This window comes from Cloeon dipterum, chromosome 3, assembly GCF_949628265.1.
Source record: "Cloeon dipterum chromosome 3, ieCloDipt1.1, whole genome shotgun sequence".
Lineage (NCBI taxonomy): Eukaryota > Metazoa > Arthropoda > Insecta > Ephemeroptera > Baetidae > Cloeon > Cloeon dipterum.
Window position 1 is genome coordinate 23,490,422 of NC_088788.1, and position 7,395 is coordinate 23,497,816.

Sequence of the window (7,395 nt, forward strand, 5' to 3'; positions counted from 1 at the left end):
TTTGCACCTGCCTGCGCGATTTTACAAATAAAAAACTTGCAAAGGTGCAAACTCTCATTACTGTCACGAATGCAGGAGCAGAAGCCAGTAGCTTGAGTACTAAAATAATTTTTTGCTCGAACAACAATAAAAACGTGAAATGCCATTCTCCGTGCACCACACCAAACGCAAAGGCGTTCTGCTGCGCCATTGAAACGTAATTGCAGGTGTAGCTTTCAATTTCCAGCACAGGATATCGCTGATTTTCAATTCTAAACTCGGAGGAGTGTTCAGAGCTCAAAGCAGTGGGCCCAGAGCGGAAACAGTGCATCCAGGTCCCTTGATTTTTTCCGAAATCAATATAATTTCCTTCATAATAAAGGGCACTCACTGACGTGAAAATTTCTATATATATCGTTTTAATGATAATGCGGCGTTGTTTTTGTTGAACTTGGTCGGGCTCTTTTGAAGAGCAGATAGGCACAAAAAATTGGCTTCTACTCGCCTTTTGGAGGAAAAAAAATAATACAAAAGGTCCGTCGTGCCGCTGCCAACATCAATTTCGCCCCTGATTGCTCTTTATGCTGCTGCCGACGGTTGTCATTAGCTTTCGCTCAGATGCCCTTCAGGAAATACCCGTGCACCCCTCTGCTCCTTTATATAAAATTAAAGCAAGTGGTTGGCGGTAAGCAGGTAAAAACCGTAAAATCCACTACGATACAAGGCCAAGACGACACGGAAGAAAAATTAAGTTGTTGACAAGACTTTCCCTTTTCAATTCAAAAGACGTCGGTGGAGGAGTCATAAAACAAGAAAAGGACACTAAAACCCTTAACCCAAGCAAGAATATACAAGGTAAAATTCCTCATCCTGAGGCATGCTTTTCAAAGAAATGAGACCTAACCAATTTACAACGGCCTTTAACGCAACTTAAAGTCAGTAAGCAACAAAATATGAAGTTCTTTGCTCAGAAAAAACGAGGAGCTCATTTTGAGACTCTTTGACTTGATTTTTATTTTATTGATTTTTTTATAGGTGCAGTATACTATAAATCCGGTTGGAAGACTCCAATAGAACAATTTTCTCGGTTGACTCACGTTAAATTCAACCCTTCTTAATAAAAATGATCAAAAATACTCGGTGCTTGCGTCCCAATTTATTAACTTACATTGCCACGCAATATTCTCGCCCTAATGGAGTGCGACTATTTTATATAATTTTCTCTAAAACATTTTACATCAAATAAACTTTTAGATTGTAAAAGTCTTACTAATTGCAATGTTGCTTAAGGTGTCTGTAAAAATGTGGCTGCTGCAATGTTTTAATCGTTTTAATGTAATGCCTCGAGCAATGTCACTAAAGGACAATGTTCTTGGCTACGAGTCGTGGAATTAAATCCTTACCGTCATTTTTTGCGGCAATCTGGCACGATTAAATTATTATTTCTGCAATTTGTCATCAAGCATCTGTTGCTCGTGAGTTGAGTGAATTTCAACAGGCAAGCCCATTGCTAAAAGCACATAACTGCGCCACTCGCGTTTAGGCCTGTACAACTTTCCTGGAAGTGCCCGGTTTTTCGACCCGCATCTCTATCTCCCTTCCCCTGATTTCTCCACGAGGAAACCTATAACTGCTCGTTCGACTAATAACAGACATTCACAAAAGACACGAACTGCAGCTTTTTGCATGCACGTCGCTCAGCCAATCTTTTTTGAATTCCTTTGTCTTTCAGAGCAATTTTCCGCTACGAAGCTCGTTGGGCATGCGGATAAATCGTTTTGCCTCGCAGCAATTGTTGGCGCGAGCTGGAGAAGTGTCCGCGTCTCCCGATTCGCGCCCCAGGACACGAAGGTAACTTATCAAATCGCGCACGCCACGTTACGTGCTCGCCTGGTAAAAGTCCAGGGATACGATGGGGACGACAACTGGTAATTTCTTGTATAGATCAAAATATAGTTTTTCTTAAGTCTCTCCTTGCCTCTTAAAATTAAATTATTTGGACATTATTTGTCATCCAGCCAATTCAGAAGAGAATTATCAGTTGGTTATTTTTCGTTTAACATTTATAGCCAATTTCAATAAGTTTTAATGATAACCTGCAAGGCAACTTTGCCCTATACATTACCATAATTATTAATACATATAATTAAATAAAAAATAAGCAACAAATAGGATCGTTCTGAGGAATTAAAGGATAAGCATGGCAAACTTAAATTTACTCTTGTCACTCTTGTACAAGTCAGGGTTTCTGTTAGATAATTAGCAGATTTAAAATAAGAAAAAAAAGATTCAGCCGTTTGGATGTCACTGAAGCTTTATGGAGACCCCGACAGTTTATTCTACAGACGGGGCATCAGAAACTACCACGTTCTTTCAATCATGGTCTGGAAAATAGAGAGTTGTTTTTCTCTCATTTTAAAATTGGTCAAAAAAGCAGGTTTAAGCACAGTATTAAATTAATGCTCAATTTTCGACTGTTTAGCTAGATGAAAAATAATATATATCTGGAATTGTTTCCTAAATGCTCACTGACTGTCGCAGCAGCGGATGCACGCAGTGGTATATAAAATAGCTAGTCGCGAGCTGACTGGTCGGCGCGCGTGCATAATTAATGCCTCAGGTGGGAATCGAATCGAATCAAAGGCACACCAAACGAGAGATGGGATGCTGCGAGCGGACCTTTTATATTCCGTGCATAATGACGCCGCGGCCCCTTGCCGCTTTTTTCTATCTGACGATGCTCTCGCAGCGCATTTATTTTTTTAATTTCCATACGTAATTGGCTTCGCTATCAAAGTTTTATTATGAAGAACAATAAAAGACGTGTGTATCAAAGGTCCTCTATTTGGCATCAAGGCTGTTGTCGCCTCGCGGCTTCGTCTGACGTAAAACCGTTTAAAATATTGTCTATATTTTGATATAAAATGGTCAATATAAATTTTTATGCAGGCTAATATCAATTTTATAATGTTTTCCTGAACAGAAAAATTTCCAAACAAATTATTCATAAATTTGTGTTTATTGACCTGAGGCAAACAAATGTGAATTTGTTGCTTCAAGAAAGAGTCGAATTATTTACACATTCAGCCACCCTGTTAGTACGGTCGAAAGTTAAGTGCAAATTTAAAGACGATATAATCTCCCTCGTGCTAACCCAAAGCCGTGGGTGACATTAAAATTCATCAAGGTGTTGGGATTTCATCGACTCTCGACGAAAGACCCTCTGCGCCGCGCCTAATTATGCAAATTTTGATTAATTAAAACGGACTGGTCCGCCGGCCGGGAGCAGTGCTCTTTAATTAAAGGAGAAAAGCACGTCAGCAAGAGGCACCGCAGACGTCAACAGCATGCAGCAACAGAGAGACAAACAGCGAAAAGCCCCGGCGTCCCGATACATAATGCATGATGTGACCCTGGCCGGTTTTAACCTCGACTCAATTGATCGGCTAAAGAGCTCTCAAGGAGCCGAGCTGTTGATCTGCGCACACGGCCAGGACGCTGACCTTTCATTCTTGCGGCAGACTAATCTTTTTGCGGGGGTGTGCCGACGCTTGCCGGGAGACAAAGGAGTCTGTGCACTTGCAAAAAGAACGACGGGTATGATCTTTTGTTTGTTTTTAGTTCGCCGATGACTTGCATTAAAGCAAGTAGACTGCACGTGCGATCAAACAGGCGCAGATTTATGCAGCTGCAAAATTTAGTTTTAATTATATTTATTTTAGTTTTTGTGTTCACGTTTGTTCATACTTCCTGCTGTTTGGGGGTGAATTAAAGTTCTTAATGCTCACAATTAGTGAGTCATCATTTTCCAGTATTTTATTTTAAAGAAATTAAGTGTTCGCTATATTTGCTGAGGTGGCTAAATTTTTTGTTGCAGAACCGCCTCCTCCATGATTTAGAAGTCAACGATATCATCTTAGTCATGGTTGCTTAAGATTTTAATGCCTGGTTTTAGGTGTTACACTAATGTGCTTTGCTTCAGTTTAATTAGACCAAGAAAAATTTAGACATGATTTAATTAAATATTCACCTTGAAGGTACCATGAAATATAAATAATTTACGTTTGTTCGTTTAGAAACGTAAATGAAATTTGCTAGATACTGCCAATTCATTATTTAAAATTAATAGGATTAATAGGGACTGTTGGGATCATGTTACTGTTATGATTTAACAATTTTATTATGTTAGCTCTTATTTTGATAGTTTTCACTTAATAAATTAAAGTTATTATTATTGTTGTTTATTCTTGCCAAAATCATACAAATAAGACATATATATATATTGTCCAAATATATATTTGTTTTAATAATTTGTGTTTTATTTTTAACCTAATGTATTATTATTAACTATGTGTAAGTGCTTGATATATTTTATTGATATGATATAACTATTTGATTAAATGTAATATGTAACTCTTGACCTCAACAGTTCAGTCAATATTATTGTCATCATTAAATTCTCTTTCATGTACCAGGTGGTTGATCTCGATTGACAAACAATAGTAAATTAAGCTGTGATTTTAATACCTTTCTCGAGATAGAGCTGCATTAAGAGTGGCAATGCCCTCTTCTGTAAAAACAACTGGAGTAGAGACTGTGTAAAACGTAATTCGCAATAACAATAAAACTTGAGGTGCATTTGTTGTCGGCCACAAACGTCAAAATAAAAGCAGCACAGCCTCCGAGACAGGATCTAATAAATAATTTTGTAAGACAAGCGAGCGCCGCCGTTTTTGCGTCCGAATATTCATGTGTGCGCTCTATTGTTTAGCATTTTATTGTTCTCTTGCACGTTTTTATGAGCGGCAGTGGAGAGGCCGTCGCGAACCAAAAAGAGAGAGAGCGACATTCTTTCCGGAATTAAAAAGGGTTACAAAAGCTCTTAAAAATTTGAAGCAAAGTCGCCTCCCGTCCGCGACTATAAATTACCCATTTTTATTGCGAGCCGCTTTAAATTCAGAACGCGGGTCACGTCTCGCCCCAAAAAATATGATCGTTCGCTTGTATGAAAAATTTATACAATAATAATTTTTCCGCGCTGCGACTTTAATAACTCAATCAGAAACCATTATCGACGCGCCTAGCAGCTTTTTCTGTCTCTCTTCGAAATGCGATTTTTTCACTGCAGATACGCATCAGCCTCTTTTGGAGTGAGGTGAACGAGGGTCGAAATTGGGGTGGAAATTTTCATGGCTGGTCTATTCACGTCTCCCCCGCACCATAGATAATTGTATCAATGGGGGGAAACTAAAAAGCTATTCCAGACAGGGCGGATTAGTTTTGCTACAGCACAGATGAGGAAGCATGCATCAAGCGTTTTATTTTGTCCGTCAGCTATTGCACTCCACGACTCCCTCTATTTTGTAAACACGCCATATCTCTTTTTTGTCTTCCGATTTTCTATGAAAAAGGTCCTTTTCCAGAATGGGCTACAGTATTTATTGACCATATAAACCCATTTGAAGACCTTGGCAACCAATGGCATTTTCCTTTATGGAACGCTGATTGATTTCCATTTTAAAAGACATTATCATCCAATTGATTGATAGATTGTGCAATTTATGCTCAAACTTGTCAAATGTTCATATTTTGGAAGAATTATGACATGAAAAATCATAGGATTATTTAGTCAAGCTTGAATAAAAAGAGGCTGTTAGTTGGGTAAAATATAGAATTACCCTGTGGGGCCGAATATCACCAACAATTTTCACAAACTAGCTCGACTCAAATAGTTTAGAATACATCTGATGTTTCTTCATATAGAATACATTTCATCACATGTTTATTTGTTCATGGAATTTTGGTTCCTTAAAAAATACAACATCTTTATTGCTTTTTCCTTGTTGGAAGAAAATTTTAAAGTTTCATAATATATATTATATATTACTCGTGTGTTTGGCATATTGAAACAAATTTATTTGAAACGGTGACTAGGATGAAGTCCGTTTTAATTATAATATGTTTTTATGTATATTTTTAGTGTGTAAATAATGATAAAATAGATGGCGCCAGTTGTTACTTTCGAATTTAAAGCACTTACGCTGCGATTTCAATCCTGCTTCTGTGCATTCTTCAATTAAAATAGTTTCTCTTGTTGTGCTAAAACAGAAAATCGGTCATTTGCGGTATAATCGTAAGAACAATTAAAAACTTTGCTTACGTGTTCACAGTGATTAGCTGGACTGATTTTGGTTTTCGACTCATCAAAAGAAATTATTGTAAGGAATGAATTCACAGCAGCAGGGTTTAAATCACAGCGGAAGTGCCTTAAAATCGAAAATTACCGCTGGTGCCATCTATTGACAACTTCGAACACCAAGAAGGGCTTTCATAAATGGTGGATTGTCGGAAGAAGTTAAAAGCAGCTTCATCGGTGTGTAGCGAGCTGCTTATTTATCCGTATTTCTAAAGAATTTTCCTGCTCTACTAGTTTCCTCTACTGGTTGCAGCCCTATAATTCATGAGCAGGACATTTCTGTAGAAATACGGATAAATAAACAGCTTGCTACACACCATGTAAGCTGTATTTAAATTCTTCTTAAAATAAAAAATGATATAATAGAAAAATGAAATACAAATACACAAGCAGGACAGTTTTAAATTAAATGAAATATAATTATAATAGAAAATTGCCACTAACTCGCTTGCATATTGACCTGTACAAAAACACAAAACATCGATCATTAATAAATCATAACAAGTTTCTGTTGATTTCAGCAAAATATCATTTTATTACATAGTAATTTATCGATTTTTTGTATGCTTACCCATTCGAACCTAATATTAAATTTAAAATATTTTGCTGTGTTGTATTTTGTATTTAGTATAAAAAAAACGCAGAGGAGATTTTCACGCAGTTCATTAGACTGCATGAAAGCTTCTAGGAACGCGACTGTGAGCTGGGCGAAATTTCCCACAGCAAAAATACGCTGACAAATCCGATCCTTTCTGCTAATGCAGTCCGCACTAGCTCTCAGGGAGGAAAGTCAAGGAATCATCTGATCGGACGTCTTGATAGACTGATCGCGCGCGGGTGATCTATAATTATCACGGCGGCGCTAAGTGGATCAGGCAATTAGGAGGTGATGGGTGGGAGGGATGCCGAATTCTGGGACCAGGCGCTGACGGACAGCTACCTGAAGTGAGAGCGCCTTGCCGTGGCTCTGCCGGCCGCTCTCTTCCCATGACCCGTGCGTGACCTGAGCACACGGTGTGCCGCGGCTCCTGTTCACGCCTGCATGTGATCCAGCGCGCCGAATATAGTCTTTGGCTTATTTATTATCGCGGTGGGTCGGAGTCAATCAGGAACTCGGTGAGATGAGAGCAAGTCTCGTCACGAAAAATGCCTCGGCAAGAGTCAACCTTTGAGGAGATTAAAAGAAAGCTGTGCTTAGTTAGGAATTTGCAGCATGATCA